We start from the raw sequence: 17,598 nt of genomic DNA on the forward strand, positions 1-17,598 counted from the left end.
TTAAGGGGTCCGGGAATGATTTTCCACGTTTTCTCAATTGTGTAAATTGGGCTTGTTTCTGTTTTTTGTTCTGTCCATTGTAAAGCACTGAATGCCAATCTGCTTGTAAATAGTGCTATACAGAAATAAAGATTGGTGGGTCTTCCTGGGGTGCGACATCCACAGTGTCCACCTCGAGACAGAGTGTGACTCATTCCAGCTATTACTCAGTACTGTAAACCTCACTTTCCTCAGATTTGGCTGCAGATTTCAATTTCTTTCATGAAAAAACCCAAAACAAAACTACTGTACTGCCGAGCGCTGCACCTGATGTGATGGGGCGGCCTGTAGCGTAGTGGTTAAGGTAAAGGACCAGGACACCCAAGGTCGGTGGTTCTAATCCCGGTGTAGTCACAATAAGATCCGCACAGCCGTTGGGCCCTTGAGCGAGGCCCTTAACCCTGCAATGCTCCAGGGGAGGATTGTCTCCTGCTCAGTCTAATCAACTGTACGTCGCTCTGGATAAGAGCGTCTGCCGAATGCCAATAATGTAATGTAATGTAACATGGCGTCTGTAGGCCGCGATGCCTGTTCACCAGCTCCGATTGACAGGTCATCGGGTCGTTCTGCAGAGCGCTTTTATTTGGGCTCATTGCTAAACAGTAGATATAGTTTTATAAAACGCGTTCGGTTTAAAACGTATGGATTCTGTTTCAAATAATCAGCACTCTAAAGTTTTTCTTATTTTAATGGAACTGGGTATGCTTTCGGCCTCGATGAGTGTGCACATAGTGATCTGTTGGAAAGCCTGGAGCATGAGGACATAAGAGTATGATGTGAAGACCTTCAGCCCATCGAGGCTGGTCCTTTCCCTGCAGATTATATTACAGTCACACGATATTCCCAGTGTTGTACCACTTACAGTATGTACCCTGATTACCTATCACCCCAGACGTTTTTATACCATATCCAAAACATTGTTCTGAGGACCTCGTATGTATTGCTGGAAGACAATGTCTTTCTCTGTTTTATAAAAGGGATTAAGAATAACAAAGTGTTTTTATGTATGCCATGGTTACTTTCTTGTAACTGGTTACTTTCCTGGCATTGAAGCACAGTTTGTAAAATCCAGAAATTTCATTTTAATCCTCTATGTCTTTTTGTACTCGGTGTATTGTACTCCACTGTATGGTAGTAATAACACACCCCAAACTACAGTAATCAAATATCCCAAATGATTGTGTAAATCTAAGATCAATAAATCAGTCTTTGATCTTTTTAATAAGGAATTATGGCGACTATTTGTTCCCAAAGTGTAAGTCTGTATTTGATGGTAGCCTAAACTCAAACACAGCCTACTTAGTATGTGGCTCTTGTGTGCCCGCATGCAAACCTCCTTCCAAACAAGCCAGCATTATTTCCTGGATCACAGTCTGAATAGTTTGCTTTTATTCAAACAGGAAGTTCTTGGCACGTTGCTAAGCAACATAATGACATCTACACACTCGAAATCAAATGTCTAGCCCTGTGCTGTCAGGAATTAGTTAAGAGGCTCCAATAAATTCAATACGGAGCCTAATATTCCTTTAAAGCTGGCAAACATTAAGTATTTACTTATAGTATGTTCGGTGCGGTGGTGAACTGTGAGCGAGGAGCCGGATACGCGGGGAACTGTTCATTTCTCTGATCGCTGTCTTCAAGCTGATTTTAGATTTAGCACTTTAGGATGCGGTGTTCCTTCAGCTGTGTATTCCTACTCAATTGATTGTGACTAATACTGTAGTCTTACAGCTATTCATTGTGCGATTCATATTAAGTAAACACTGGAAGGGAGATGGGGTTATGTTAAGTCATTTTCCGATTGTTAGGGGTTTATTCGTCATAAAAAAAAAGAAGACGATATTTTAATGAACTAAGGTAGCGTTATCACGGCTGCAATCATGTTGAAATGAATCACCTCCTAATGGGTAGATCTAATCCTTTTTAAATTGCCATGCTTGTTAATCATGCAAAACAATCAAAGGCTGGTTTGGCATAATTACGGAATGACGGTGGGTTCCCCGCGTTCCCTGTACGCAGTGAAAACCCCGCTGTAAAATCCAGTCATGGCCAGTCTGAAATACCAGCTACCCGCTGTTTCAAAACCTAGCTTGAGCTGGTCAAACCGTGGTGAGTACGGAGCTGGTCTAACTGGTCAACCAGCTACCAGCTGTTTCAAAACCTAGCGTGAGCTATTTTTTCAGCAGGGAAGTCAGCATATGGCGCAGCTAGCCATCGTTATACCCACCAATGACATCTCAAAATAACTTTTGAGATGTGGAGTACACAGCCAGAGGTATATTTTATATAAAAACTTTGCCTATCCATGAACCTGCTTAACTCAAAATGGAGTAAAACCCTCTCTGCACACCTTTAAATGCCATGCTAGTAAAATTGCCATCGAGTGACTTCACTCCTGACAGCCTGAGACATAAAACAACAACATCAAACACAAATGACTGTTTCGCACGGGCATGGCGGCACGCTCGCTGATATGGAGTGTTTTTGATATCGCAGGTTTTCGGGTACCCTCGACACATTTAGGTTCTCCTCAGATGCGTTTCCGAATCATCTGATAAGGAAAGTTGCTGTATCCCACACTTTCCCCCCCCGCAGTCTGATTTCTGTGTTTATCCAGCTTCATATGTATAATCAGCCCGTGATGTAGCAGGCTCAGCCCTGACTGGAAAGTCTCCGATGCGATATCATGATCCAGCAGAAGCAGCAATCAGCTGCTGGTTTATAAACGAAGCGCGCTTGAGGAATTTCGGTGGCGTGGACTTGATTCAGCGTGTCACCCCAGTGATGTCAGGGTGACGTGTGGTTATGTTGTACAGGTAGCAGTTGAAATTGTACTTCCCTCTAGGTTCTTTCAGCGCACTTGTTACATTACATTAACGGCATTTGGCAGATGCTCTTATCCAGAGCGACGTACAGTTGATTAGACTAAGCAGGAGACAATCCTCCCCTGGAGCAATGCAGGGTTAAGGGCCTTGCTCAAGGGCCCAACGGCTGTGCGGATCTTATTGTGGCTACACCGGGGATCGATCCACCGACCTTGCAGGTCCCAGTCATACCTTAACCACTACACTACAGGCTGCCCGCACCCATACTTGTCCCTGGTTATGGGTATGCACTTTGCACTTTGTTGTATGTCACTCTGGATAAGAGCGTCTGCCAAATGCCATTAATGTAATGTAATGTAATGTGCCTCATGGGTGAAGCTAAAAAGAGCTTCAGCCTCTCGGCTGAGTTTGCTGGGACATCCAGCAGGTTACCGCACGTCCATCGCCCTCGATCTCTGCCCTCCTCATCTCCCATAGTGCACTGCCTCGTTATTCAGCAGGCTGCTGACGCTGCTCAGACCTGGGTCAGATATGCTTTATGTTACCTGCTCTTGTGCTGAGCCCCATACAATGCAAACACACATGCACAGGTCAGAGACCGCAGTGCTGTACTTCCCTAGAGGGGTGGCCCATAGCGTAGTGGCTAAGGTAAAAGAGCGTCTGCCAAATGCCAATAATGTAATGTAATGTTTTGGCAGAGTATAGTCCCACAAGAGTGTTGAACATAAACTGAGTTACTGTATATAAATGAGAATAAAATTACCTCAGTGAGCATTAAACTACATGAAAGGACTGAAAGAACTCTAAAAATAAAAACATCACACACGTTTCTGATACGGTACCTTGTTAGGCAGAGGTGAAATTTCTGAGCACACCGGCGGAACACTAATCAAAATGTTGAAAGGTATTAAAGAAGGATCTCGCTTTGAATATTGTTGAAAAGTTTGATTCTTAAATTCGTATGCTAAATGGGTTTAAAAGCCCATGTTTTCAACTGCCCCCCCGCCTCCCCCCCATCTGCAAGCAGTTGCAACCACCAACTGCCCCTCTCCATCAGCAGGCAAATAAAATCTCCCTCCAATGCCCCCCCCCGTGCCTGATCCCTGATCTCTGTGAAGCCCTTTCTTAAATAACCCTTTTAACTTATGACGGGGGTATGCCCGATGCCTTCCAGCCCAGGAGATGGTCACCAGATCAGGCCTAACGGGTGAAAGTATATGAAATATATGATTTCACTCAGCTCTGATGATGCCTAGATAAAATAATAAAATAAATATAATATAAAATAAATACGGCCCCCCGGTTTAAAACCACGTTACTTTCTTCCTCAGAGTTTTTGTTTTCTGAGCCAGGCTGAAAGGGGTTGAGCAGAACGGTCGTTCTTCTTGCTGTAACGACTTGATGAGGTCATCTTTATGATAGATTCTATTTGTTTTGTCTTTGAAAATACCGGCATGTGTCATAAGAGAACAGGACCCAGCAGGAGATTCATTTTGCCTTTGTGGACATGAATTTGATAGGTCTTCATATTTTCCTGAAATCGGGGGAAAAACATTCAGGTTCTGCTTCACACCCCGAGTTATTATTCCATGGAAGGCTGTTACTGCGCATTAATGCTTCTACTAAGAAGGGATTCCGTTTTTTTCCAACAGTTTTTAAAGGAGAAAAAGTAGGCTTTTTTTTTTTTTTTACAATTTATTTTAGATCCCTAAACGTTTAGGGTTATGTTTGATCAGTTATAAATGTGGTTTAGTGTGGAATCCCAGATCTGTGTAATGTTCCACACGTACAAAAAGGCCCTGGATTTGTTTCAGTCTGGACCGCTGTAGGCCTCAGTTCTCCTGATGAGGTTCTGAAGTTTCTGAAGTTTGTTTTGACAGGGAAAGCTCTCTTGTTATTTGGGAGGGGGGTGGGGGGGTGGGGGTTGGGGGGTGGGGGGTTGAGAGAAGACTGCAGACGAGCGCCAAACAAGTTTGAAGTATCTGTGAAAAGAATCCCTCTAATCCTTTTTATTTGCTCTGCTACCTCCAAACCATTTGTCCTCGCAAATCTCCCACAATTCTCAGCCCCCCCCGCCCCCCCCGCCCCTCTTATTTTCTGACAGGGACTTAGTGTGGAGGTGCAGGAGACCACAGACAGTTAAAAAAAGCCATCTGGCCAAACAGGGTGTGTGGGGGGGGGCGTTGGGGGGGTATGGGGTGAGGGGTATGGGGGGGCGGGGGGGGGCATTGGCGGGGGGGCCGAGGCCTTCTGGGCAATCAAAATGACAGACAGCAGTGAAAAGTGTTCTACGGGGCTCCTGCATGTATGTGAAGTAGCCAGGGTTGTGAGTTTTCACATGTCCCCGTGGGCTGTAGGTAAACACAGCCCTGCTGTGGTCCTGACGTGTGTTTGTTTGTGTGTTTGTGCGTGCGTGCGTGTGTGTGTGTGTGTGTGTGTGCACGATTGTGTGTATGTGTGCTGCGAGTGTCTATGCATCTGTTTGTGTGTCTGTGCGCTTGCCTGCAAGTGTGTGTCTGTATGTGTTTGTGTGTCTGTGCGCATGCCTGCAAGTGTGTGTCTGTATGTGTTTGTGTGTCTGTGCGCTTGCCTGCAAGTGTGTGTCTGTATGTGTTTGTGTGTCTGTGCGCTTGCCTGCAAGTGTGTGTCTGTATGTGTTTGTGTGTCTGTGCGCTTGCCTGCAAGTGTGTGTCTGTATGTGTTTGTGTGTGCGCACGAGTTAGTATACGCACAACCTCACAACACATAGACAGGCATAGGCCTCTGTATTATATACAGTAGTGTTTAATTTTAAGTGGTGTGAGTGTTTTACTGTGTTCTGGGTGAGAGTGAAATACTGTGTGTTTGTGTAGAGGGGCAGCAGGTGGCGAAATCTCCCTTCCCCATCACCCCCGCTCCAAACCCCACACATTTCTGCACAAACGGTCCGGATCAAGCCTTCACCCCCCGGCCAACATATATCCAAAAAATCCATCTCCCTTTCTCACACAGGGTTCCACCCCAGTCCCCCCTCGACGGCCCCTCTCCCCCAAAATGTGCGGACCCTTCATTTTTCAGCCCGTTCCCCCGCGCCGGGCGGCTCCGTTGTCCGAGACGCGGGCCTTAGGAAGTCTTTATTTCTGGCTGGCTGGGCCTCTCGCTTCCCCCTCTCCTCTTCTGTCCGTTCCCAAGGCTGTCCCCCCCACCTGCTGGGCCGCTGATCCCAGGCAGAGCCACGCTGCAGTGGGGGACCATTACCGCCAGGCCGGGGCTTTGATCATCTGACCACATGGAAGCACAACAGCTGACCACATGTTTCAAAAGACCAGAAGAAGAAGAAGGAGAAGAAGGAGAAGAAGAAGAGGTGGAGGGAGGGGGTGGAAAGAAAAAGGAAAAAAATCGCTTTTTTTTTTTTCAGCAATTTTGTCTAGCTGGCCTGCTCCAGTAGCTGTTTGAAGGAGTTGGTTTAAGTCTTCTAATTATGAGTTCTAATAAAAAAAAAATTGTGTTTTACACATATTATTTTTTTGGAAACCGCAAGTGTTTTTTTTTTTTTTAAGAAAAAGTATTTGGCCTCAACTTCTTATAAAAAAATCTTTTGACTTTTTTCTCTTTTTCTTTCTTATTTTTTATTTATTTATGTTTCTTTTTTTTTTTTTTTGGTTGTGGCCAATAAGTTGGGAAAGTAATTTGAGGCAGTGCTAATAAATCGGAGTGCTAATTCCGCCATCATTGTCAGCCAAATTGTCACCCTGCCAGCTGGGCTTCAACACAAACTTTCCCTGGTCGTGATTCAAAGCACTCCTCCACAAAGTCAAAACTGCCCCTGCGCGGACCAACAGAGAGTACCAGCTCAACTATCAAGCTGTCAGGGTTAGCGGGAAAAGTAAGGGAGTATTTTTAATGAGAAAGGAGCTGATTGCGTGCTTCAGCCGTGCGTGTGTACGTTGTATGTTCATTTTTCATCCGTGTTTTGGCCTGCGTTTAAAAATGCTGTATGATCGCAGATAAAATCATTTCTGGAATATCCATAAAGTTTTGGGTAAAATTGCTGTTTGTGGTAGAAACGCTGCTGCGTTTATTTCGCTGCTATGATGCGGTATTATGTTATTTTTTGGGCTTTATTTTGCGCGTTGGCATCGCAGCGGGATCGAGATTGATTTGCTGGCAGAGAGGGGGTCCCCATGCTATTGTGTACATTTCCCTCTTTTTATTCTGTTCATTTTCACTTTCCCTCCTTAAGCATATAACGCTGCATTTATTGGACTTAAATGTAACTGAGACAGTAAATAATGATGTAATGTGTGGGTGTGTGTGTGTACACAGGCTGCTCCGATGTAAAAACAGAAACATAAGTTGTATATGTGTGCATTTGTGCCTGCATGGACAACAATGCCTGGCTTCGCATTTTCGTTCACGTGTTTAAAATACAAACAAACAATCAATTAAAAGCCTTGAATTGAAATACATTCAATATGTTCTATTCGTGTATTTGTATTCATTTAAATTTAAATACACTGTGCTATATGTTGAATATATTGTTTTTTAACATTCGGTCCCGGCCGGTCAGTGAAGTAATAATGCAGTTCCCGTATGACCACGCTGACGGGGGAATTGCAGAAGTAAACGGAGAGTTGTGAGACTTCAGCCAGAGAGAATCTGCCTACTTTTCAAAATGGCCGCCGGAGGGAGAGATTAGAGGATGATGGAGTGTGGTGTGATCCGGCCTCGCTCGTGTCTGACTGGGGGAGGGGGGGAGGGGGGGAGGGGGGGGCGCCCCAGGAAGGGTCCGTAGCGTGGTGGGCATTAGAGGCCTGGTGGGGCCTGGTGGGGCCTGGTGGGGCCTGGGGGTCCTGTTTGTTTTGCCTGTTTGCTGGGGATGGCCTCCCTGTGTCCTCCATTGTGTGCGGGATCACTTTAGCACACTAAGGGTGCCTGAAAAGAGCCTCTTCACTCGGCCCCGGTCCTGGCTGCAATAACAGGGCTTGTTTTGACTGGCTGCCACCTTTTATTCTGACCGGCCTGACAACCCACAGACTGCGCCATCAATGGAGCTGGAGAGGACCCGAGACAAGACACACACCCGCGCACGTACACGCACGTACACACACACACACACACACACCGGCGCACGCACGTACACACACACACACCCGCGCACGCACGTACACACACACACACCCGCGCGCGCACGCACATACACACACACACACCCGCGCGCGCACGTACACACACACACCGGCGCACGTACACACACACACACACCCGCGCACGCACGTACACACACACACACACCCGCGCGCGCACGTACACACACACACACACACACACCCGCACACGCACGTACACACACACACACACCCGCGCGCGCACGTACACACACACACACACACACACCCGCGCGCGCACGTACACACACACACACCCGCGCGCGCACGTACACACACACACACACACCCGTGCGCGCACGTACACACGCACACACCCGCGCGCGCACGTACACACACACACACCCGCACGCGCACGTACACACACACACACACACCCGCGCACGCACGTACACACACACCCGCGCGCGCACGTACACACACACATCCGCGCACGCACGTACACGCACACACCCACGCACGCACGTACACGCACACACCCGCGTACGCACGTACACGCACACACCCGCGCACGCACGTACACACACACACCCGCGCACGCACATACACGCACACATCCGCGCACGCACGTACACGCACACACATACACACATGCCCGTACACACACATACACACACACATACACATAGACGTACACACACGCACATAGACACACACCCGCGTGCGCGCACACATACACACACACACACCCGCGCACGCACGTACACACACACGCACATACACACATACACATACACATACACACATGCACATACACACATACACACACACACGCATGCACACGCACACATCCGTACACACACATACACACACACATACACATACACACACACACATACACACACACATAGACACACACACACGCACGTACACACACACACACATAGACACACACCCGCGTGCGCGCACACATACACGCACACATACACACACACACACCCGTGCACGCACGGACACACACATGCACATACATACACACACGCACGCATGCACACGCACATACACACACACGCACGTACACGCACTAACATACGCACACACATACACACACGCACGTACAGACACGTACACGCACACTTTTACATACACACGTACACACACGCGCATACACACGCACGTACACACACATACACACACGCGCACGTACTGTACACACACACAGGCATACATACACACACCCAGGCATAGACAGACAAGCACATACACAGATGCGCACACACATGAACGTACACACACACTCACTCACACAGACATAGACACATGCACGCACGTACGCACACATACATACACATATACACACATGCACATGCGCACACAAAAAACATAGGCGCAAAGACACACACATAACATACACACATAAACACCTAGATATATATAATGCCTCAGTACACCTGAGCTGGGGCTATTTTTAGAGCATAGACAAGGCTTCAGGCTGACAGACTGATGCATGGAAAGACTGTTCATCTCCTTTAGTTTTTGCTGGCAGTCCTTTTTTCCACAAATGTTGTCAACATCATTTCATTTATGGCCAATAATTAATTTTTTTCTCTAGTTTCATTTCTTTTTTAAAACAAATGATGTGTATTACTTATTTCCATCTTATATCTGAACTGAAGTCTCTGAATTTGGAACATTCCCTCCAAAACTCCTACTTTTGATTACATAGTTTGGGTAAATAAGGGCTATAACTGCTACATTGTTATGGCACAATTTCCAAATGAAATATTTGTTAAATAGAAGGAAAAAAAAACTGAAATAAACTGCTTCCATAACAGATCTTACTGCGTACAGTTGTACGGAGGCAAAATCATAGCAGAGCATTTCTTAGCGAAACAGTGGCTGTCACAAGGCAAAGTGCTGCCTGACATGCAGTCAGATTTATGGCTTAAAGCATTAAAGGCAAATGTGTAAATTTAAAAATACAATAAATGGGAATGCCAAAAAAATCCAGTTTTGGCTTCTTAAAATATATAAAGACATGAATTGGGCTTTTGTGAAAAGAATTTGAGTGTATAAACGTAGAAATGAGCTGAACCACCACTTTAATTTCCTTCAAGTCTCTTTATTAGACTGTGAGGGTGCTGAGGGTCAGAAAAGAGAGGAAATGGCTTCTTAATGCCAGCGCTGGCCCTGTTACTGATCCTTGGTGTATTCTCTCTAGTTCATAATCATTTTATCTGGCAGTAAAAAATAATTAACGAGTCACGTTCTCTGTGTTTTTTTTCCGTCCGCAATCATAAGCGTTGGGTTTTTGCAATCAAAGCCTTTTCCATAAGTACGGTCACATAATGGTGTCGGAATCCATTTTAAAGTGCTGTAATTCACTGTTTTACAAGAGCCCATTAAACCCCAACATGTTTCAGTAATGAGAAGCATGAATGGAAACTGGAGCTTTCCTGCACCGTCGCGCGTCGGAGAGAACCGCACGCAGGACGTCACGCAAAACTGGCAGCTGAGCCGGGGGGGGGGAGGCATGGGGAGGGGCCGGGCCGCCCCTCTCGGTTGTTAACAAGCCGACATGTGGCTGAGACGGTCCCCCTGGATTTATTGGGCAGAAAATGCGCGTCCTCATGGTCTTTCCCCTGGCTTTTTTTTCTTTTTCCGGGAGCGCCCCGGCTCTCGAGTTTTAGGATCCAGCGGTGGGATGAAGTTCTTTGGGGTGGACCACTCTGAGGGAGATCACATGGCCCCGGGGGGTCGGAGGTCAAGCGGCATTTCGGCACATAACTCACTCTGTGAAATCCGCTCCTGACTGCTTTTACGGTGCTGCGGCTTACGGGCTCAGGGTTTTATGCGTTTTCTTTACATCGGCCGTTTCTGAAGGGGATGTACCGGGTTTAGTATGAAACGCACTGGACTTTCATGTTGTGTGTGGATAAAGGGTCCACTGGGAAGCTGGGTCTGAGGCAGTGCAGTTCCACCTCTCTCGGCCGGGGCAAGTGTTCCCGCTCGCCGGAGCTCTGGTAACACCACGGGCGGTGACGGCACGAACTTAAAATACCCCGGTCGCTCCCAGTAACGCTCGCCAAAATGGCTCCTTTCCCTTTCACTGTATCCTGCGTTCAACAGAGCAGCCGTGCTCTTCCTTACAATGGTCTGGCCCACATTTTTAAACAACTTCCTATTCAGTGAGTGGTCATTTCTCAAATAAAATACTGCATTTACACGAGGAGCCAGGTAGTTTATTCCAGAGTAATTTTCTTTTTTCATAATTCTTTTGTAAAAGGACCACATACAGCTTGCTCAATAGTGGTTTACTCAGCTCACTCTGTAGGTGAGTTAGAGGTTTACTCTGTTCATCAGTGAGAGTGGTGTAGGTGAGGTTTATTCTGCTCATCAGTGAGAGTGGTGTAGGTGAGGTTTACTCTGCTCATCAGTGGGAGTGGTGTAGGTGAGGTTTATTCTGCTCATCAGTGAGAGTGGTGTAGGTGAGTTAGAGGTTTATTCTGCTCATCAGTGGGAGTGGTGTAGGTGAGGTTTACTCTGCTCTTCAGTGAGAGTGGTGTAGGTGAGGTTTACTCTGCTCATCAGTGAGAGTGGTGTAGGTGAGGTTTATTCTGCTCATCAGTGAGAGTGGTGTAGGTGAGGTTTACTCTGCTCTTCAGTGAGAGTGGTGTAGGTGAGGTTTATTCTGCTCATCAGTGAGAGTGGTGTAGGTGAGGTTTATTCTGCTCATCAGTGGGAGTGGTGTAGGTGAGGTTTACTCTGCTCATCAGTGGGAGTGGTGTAGGTGAGTTAGAGGTTTACTCTGCTCATAGTGAGAGTGGTGTAGGTGAGGTTTATTCTGCTCATCAGTGAGAGTGGTGTAGGTGAGGTTTATTCTGCTCATCAGTGAGAGTGGTGTAGGTGAGGTTTATTCTGCTCATCAGTGAGAGTGGTGTAGGTGAGGTTTATTCTGCTCATCAGTGAGAGTGGTGTAGGTGAGGTTTATTCTGCTCATCAGTGAGAGTGGTGTAGGTGAGGTTTATTCTGCTCATCAGTGAGAGAGGTGTAGGTGAGGTTTATTCTGCTCATCAGTGAGAGTGGTGTAGGTGAGGTTTACTCTGCTCATCAGTGAGAGTAGTGTAAGGGGAGAATAACCCTAACAGAATATGACCCCTTCCTTGGCAACTGCGACTGGGCTGGCTGCCTTCCACTGCCTTGTTGTCTGCGTGTGTCTGTGTGTGTGTGTGTGTGTGTGTGTGTGTGTGTTTGTGCAAGTGAGTGAGTGTGCTTGTGTGTGGCTGTATGTGTGTGTGTGCATGTGTGTGTGTTTCTGTGCATGCATGCATGTGTGTGCACTTGTGTTTCTGTGCATGCATGCATGTGTGTGAGTGCTTGTGTTTCTGTGCATGCATGTGTATGTGTGTGTGTGTGTGTGTGTGTGTGTGTGAGTGCTTGTGTTTCTGTGCATGCGTGTGTGTGTGTGTGTGAGTGCTTGTGTTTCTATGCATGCATGTGTATGTATGTGTGTGTGTGTGTGTGAGTGCTTGTGTTTCTGTGCATGCATGCATGTGTGTGAGTGTTTGTGTTTCTGTGCATGCATGTGTATGTGTGTGTGTGTCTGAGTGTGTGCGTGTGAGTATGTGTAAGCTCAGTCACTGTGAGCCCCAACCTTACCCATCACACCTGACCAGAGAGGTGTAGCTATTCACCACGGACACCATCAGTGTGTGTAGGATGGAGACAGGGGTAGTGCTCACTTTCACTGCCTCATTACATTACATTACATTATTGGCATTTGGCAGACACTCTTATCCAGAGCAACGTACAGTTGATTCGACAAAGCAGGAGACAATCCTCCCCTGGAGCAATGCAGGGTTAAGGGCCTTGCTCACGGGCCCAACGGCTGTGCGGATCTCATTGTGGCTACACCGGGATTAGAACCACCGACCTTACGGGGCCCCAGTCATGCACCTTAACCGCTACGCTACGCTTCACTTCTCCCTCAGTAAAGCCCGCCCACCTTCCCTGGGCATTTTGCATCGGCTTCGCTTCGTTCTCTTTCTCGTCTGTGCAGTAACCCAGCTCGTCTTTGTCTTTATTTATTTCTTTATTTCTTTATTTCTCTATTGAAACGCTGCTCCATCTGCCTCGTGTGGCGGAGGCGCGGGCCCTCGGGGCGTTTGAGTCCGGGCCGGGGACTCTCTCTCCAGGCTGCAGGTAGACCGGAGGCCTGGCCTGTCGTGTGTGCGTCCTCCCGCCCGTGTGCTTCAGCCAGCCCCCGCCGGCGGGGGGAGAAGAGCCGGAGACGCGGCGGTCAGTCCGGTCGGCGGAAGCCGTGGGCGACCGAGGCGCTCCGTGACTCAATCCCGGACGTGCGGCAAGGTTCCCAGCGTTCCCGGGCCAAGTGCTGCGGGAGGCTACGAGTCTCCGTAAATCACAGAAATCGCATGAAATTTGGGATTGCATCATTGCAGCGTTTGGGAGTTATAAGTGGAGATCATAAATGCTACGTTCTGGCAGAGTGCAGTGGAGTGTGGGCTGTTGGCTGCCCAGCTGCCAGACACCGAACAAGCCATGACTGTGGAGTTACCATGGAGGAGAACACGCTCCACCATCACACCGCAAGCACACGTTTACCCGTGCACACACACACACACGCACATACACACACACACACACGCACACTCACACGCGCACACACACACACACACACATACACACACGCATGCACACACACACATGCACGCACACACACACACACGCACATACACACACGCATGCACAGACACGCATGCACGCACACACACATAAACATGCACACATGCACACACACGCATGCCTGCGCATGCACACACACACACGCATAGAGACACACACTCACACAGACATGCACACACACGGGCACACACACACATGCCTACACACGGGCACACACACATGCCTACACACGCACACACACGCATAGAGACACACACTCACACACACGCACACACGCACACATACTCGCACACACACTCACGCACGGACACACACACACACGCACACACACGCACACATACTCACACACACACTCACACACACACACACACACACTCACACACGCACTCGCACACACATACACACACACGCACACATACACCCACACACACACACACATACACACACACACATACACATACACACACACACACATGATTTCCTTCAGTCTCCTTCAGCCTGTTTTTTGGGCTCAGGGTCATCTTGACTCACTGGCTTTGTTTTGCTAGGACCCGTTGTGCCTCAGTCTATCCTGTTGGGAGAAATGGAAGAAATTACATCTGCATTTCTGCAAACTGCTCAGCAGGAGAATGAATAAGGGTCTCAGAAGCTTTGCAGCGGGTTGGTCTTCGCACCACACACACAAACACACCTGAAAAAACGAAAACAAAACTCTCGTAGAACTTTTTCACATCTGATTTGGCATCCAGACTTTTGGCACATCTTAGGTTCTCTTGCTATTTTTATTTCACTGTTGTAATTACTGTTTGGATGCTAATAGTTCCTTTGTGCTTTCAGCCTGTGCTTTGTCTTATTTTCGACGTTTTGATTCCTGCATCGCACCAGACTAACACGGACCATGTCCCAGTCTCAGGTGACTAGTTGAGTTTATACAGTCTGTGTAAATCCGCAGCAGATGTGCAACTGATGTCTCTTTCAGTGGTCCGTCTGCGGGGCGCGATGAAGCCCGTTTCTTTATTCTCCTCTGTGCGGACACAGACACGCAACTGCCCTGTGGCGGTCACGAAACGTAGCCGGGTAAGACCAGCGCCGACCTTAGCATAAGGAGGTGAGCGCGGTCTTCTGGCAGTCAGAAGGTTGCCGGTTCGATCCCCGAGCAAAGCACCTGAACCCCCCGATTGCTCCCAACAAGCTGACTGGTACCGTGCATCAGCGTTGGTGTGTCAGTGTGTGTGTGACTGGGTGGATGAGTGCCATCCACTGTGTGTAAAAGCACTGTATGACTGCGGTCCATTTACCGTTCACCGAAACCGGTGCGGCGGGCGATGATACGGACCTGAGAGGAGAGGTTGCCGTTCTGCGGAGAGGAAGCACGCACAGAGAGTCTGATAATGGCACGGAGGACCTGCTGGCGTGAAAGGAACCGGGAGAGCGTGTTCACGTGAGCCAGCGCTCTTCCTCCCTCCCCTGGGTGCGTTAATGCTCGTGTTCGTCCGCCAGCCCTGGGTCGCCTTGGCCCACCGTAACCGCCTTGGCACGCCAGTGCCCCATTGACGCTGAGATAAATTAATCATTTACTGCAGAGAGCGGGTCTCGACAACAATCGCTTTCCTGTTGTTGATCCAGCCGCTCTCAAAACTCTTAACTTTTCTAGAAAGGGGCAAAAAAAAATAAAAAAATGAAGAGGACGGGAGAGAAATTGAAACCATTTCAGCCAAAAATTATTTTCACTTATCGGCTTCTGCTTACTCTTAATTGAGCACCGATGTGTGTGTGTGTGAGCCGGGGTGTGTGTGTGTGAGCCGGGGTGTGTGTGGTGACTTAGCCATGGTGTGTGTGTGTGAGCCGGGGTGTGTGTGGTGACTTAGCCATGGTGTGTGTGTGTGTGTGAGCCGGGGTGTGTGTGGTGACTTAGCCAGGGTGTGTGTGGTGGCTTAGCCATGGTGTGTGTGTGTGTGTGAGCCGGGGTGTGTGTGTGTGAGCCGGGGTGTGTGTGGTGACTTAGCCGGGGTGTGTGTGGTGACTTAGCCAGGGTGTGTGTGGTGACTTAGCCAGGGTGTGTGTGGTGACTTAGCCAGGGTGTGTGTGGTGACTTAGCTTAGCTGTGTGTGGTATGACAGGTTGAATAGCCGGGGTGTGTGTGGTGACTTCGCTGGGCTGTGTGTGGTGACTTAGCCAGGGTGTGTGTGGTGACTTAGCTGGGGTGTGTGTGGTATGACAGGTTGAATAGCCGGGGTGTGTGTGGAGCGTGTGGTACGTACGACAGGTCGAATAGCCGGGGTGTGTGGAAGAAGACCGGGTTCATGGTGAAGCTTCTACGGGGAGACGTGAGGAACACTGGGCATGACAGTGAGTGGTATTACAGGCAGTCAGTGGGGCTGTCCTGCCTGGCCATAGAACCCCTGCACCTGCCGCTGGTCCATCAAGCCCCCCTCCCTCCCCAACTACCTCCAGACACAGTGTGAGGAGGGGCGGGGGGGGGCGGGGGGGTAAGGGAACCGGTAAATTAATACTTTTTTTTTCTCCGCAAAATGATATTCTAATCAAAATTAATTTTGCAGATCTGATTTTGGGAGGGGCTGATGAAAAGACTGACAGTCTGCTCTCCCCAGGCGATCTCAGGGTTTTTTTTCTTCTTCTTCAAACGGCGGGGTAATGAGAGCTGCAGATTAATTAAAGCCGTCACACACTGATTGCAGCGGTTTTGATTGTACCACACGATTACATTTGTGGTCGTAGTATTCTTTGGCTGGGGGTACTAAAGACGTATTATATCCCAGAGTGTTTAGACAAATTCCACATATTAAGGTAGGGGCATATTTGCATCATGCCCTGTTGTTCTGCGATGTTAAGAAAAGCTATTTGCAGATTAGTTCCACTGTCAGATTTCCTCTTGTTTAACTCACAGCCATTTCTGTTTTTGTATGATTTTTTTCAGAACACGTCCAACAATGGAATTCAAACAGTAGTAGCAGTTGTGCAGTAGTAGCACATGCCTGTCTAAAGCGTGTACTCCTGAGTGTATGTAAAGTGTGTACTCCTGAGTGTGTCTAAAGCGTGTACTCCTGAGTGTGTCTAAAGCGTGTACTCCTGAGTGAGTCTAAAGCGTGTACTCCTGAGTGTGTCTAAAGCGTGTACTCCTGAGTGTGTCTAAAGCGTGTACTCCTGAGTGTGTCTAAAGTGTGTACTCCTGAGTGTGTCTAAAGCGTGTACTCCTGAGTCTAAAGTGTGTACTCCTGAGTGTGTCTAAAGCGTGTACTCCTGAGTGTGTCTAAACCGTGTGCTCGTGCATCTGTACACCGCTCGGTTTGTGTTTGAAGGCCTGTGCGGTGGCTTCTTCTCGGGTTTGCCATGCGCTGGTCCAGTTTGGGGTCAGGCTCGGTCGGTGGTGTGAGAAGCCGGCAGAGAGGACACACAGAGGCCCTGCGTTCCCCTCATTTAGGGGTGGGGCAGGGTTTGCAGAAGCCCTTCGCCCTGGAACACAACGAGCCCCCGTCCCTGCCTCACAACGAGCCCCCGTCCCTGCCTCACAACGAGCCCCCGTCCCTGCCTCACAACCAGCCCCCGTCCCTGCCTCACTCAGTTCTCTCATGGGGCTTCCTCTCCTCGCCAGCTGTCATTAATAGTGGATTGATCATTTTTCACTTAAACCTCCTTAATCTACACGCGCTGTCTGTCTGTCTGTCTGTCTGTCCTCCCTGTGCTTACGCATTAGTCTGTCTGCTTGGGCGGCTGATTGTCCATTCGTCAGAAAAAGCCCCAAATCCTCTGAAATCATCATGGCCTTATTTACTTTAGCGCTCACCTTCAGCACACATGGAGACCAGCAGCAGGGGAGAGAGATCTGCTTACAGCTCTCATTCTGAGGACACAGCTCTCTTCTGCTCACCTCTGCTCTGTGCCCTCATTCTGTTTCCTCTCTCTCTCTCTCTTTCTGTGTGTGT

The 17,598-nt window shown here is 48.4% G+C and overlaps 1 protein-coding gene across 1 annotated transcript in view; it reads left to right on the top strand.

The window, feature by feature from the left end:
- The first annotated feature begins 2,011 nt into the window (after positions 1-2,011).
- Positions 2,012-17,598, top strand: part of zic6 (zic family member 6) — a 54,690-nt gene continuing 39,103 nt past the window's right edge. Inside the window, exon 1 of the transcript XR_009708375.1 lies at positions 2,012-2,148. The gene's annotated coding sequence lies outside the window, so the exon portion shown is untranslated. The remainder of the gene's footprint in view (positions 2,149-17,598) is intronic.

Source organism: Conger conger, chromosome 3 (genome assembly GCF_963514075.1).
Source record: "Conger conger chromosome 3, fConCon1.1, whole genome shotgun sequence".
Taxonomy (NCBI): domain Eukaryota; kingdom Metazoa; phylum Chordata; class Actinopteri; order Anguilliformes; family Congridae; genus Conger; species Conger conger.